The sequence below is a fragment of the Brassica oleracea genome, chromosome C5 (genome assembly GCF_000695525.1).
Source record: "Brassica oleracea var. oleracea cultivar TO1000 chromosome C5, BOL, whole genome shotgun sequence".
Classification (NCBI taxonomy): Eukaryota; Viridiplantae; Streptophyta; class Magnoliopsida; order Brassicales; family Brassicaceae; genus Brassica; species Brassica oleracea.
In genome coordinates this window covers 24,733,605-24,734,492 of record NC_027752.1, presented here as the reverse complement: position 1 = coordinate 24,734,492, position 888 = coordinate 24,733,605, and positions in this window count along the sequence as shown.

Sequence of the window (888 nt, the reverse complement as noted above, 5' to 3'; positions counted from 1 at the left end):
TTTTGACACTTCTTTTTGACACCAACACCTTCAGCCTTTTCGGCTGGCTTCAGAGGTGGAAGGGATGAATCACCTCCTCTAAAGTCTGTTGCTTTGAACTCGTGCCCTTCCCGCATTCGACGAACTAAGTTATCTATTTGGGGATCCATTACTTCTTTCTTCCACTTTGGGTCCCCACCTTCATCTGGGATTGAATACGTAACAATAACCTCAAACAAAGAACACAAACATTCATAAGTACACAAAGTTTGAGCGTCTTAACTTCTGTTTTGCAAATAAGATAGACAACAGCATTGTACCTCAGTTTGGGTTTCCACCAGAAGTATGTCTTCAAAATTCAGAAGTGCATTTGTTGAATCGCATCTTTCTGGTTCTTGCAAGAAAGAAGTGGTTTTATTAGGTTCAGGAATTTTCTCAAGCAATGAGGGGATAGCTTTAAAAGCAAAAAGTTGCAGCGCCAGAGGGAACCCATAACACGCTGTTGACTGCTGTTTCAAACGAAGGCGCATGACCGAAAGGGATTTATCCATTTTAGAAGGATCAAAAGGTTGAGATGGTCTCAATCTAGACAGAGTGCTGACGAATGCCTCTCCCCCCCCCATGGATATTGAAGAAATGATCTGGTGTCTTCCAGCATCTCGACGTAAGCAGGCGTCACACGAAGAAGTTTGTGACCACAAACCAGGAGCCCATCTACAAGCGCAATGAGAGCTAGTGGCAACCGCTTCCACTCAGGAAGACTAGGCTGTTCAAGCATACGAAGAACATCTGGTACAGTCACGTCTTCATCTTCAGTTTTAAACAACTCTTTCTACATACGTCCAGGTGTGGCATCGATAGATTCTGACCCGTTTCCAACTTTTTCCCTTTCAGGCTCGCATTTCAGCC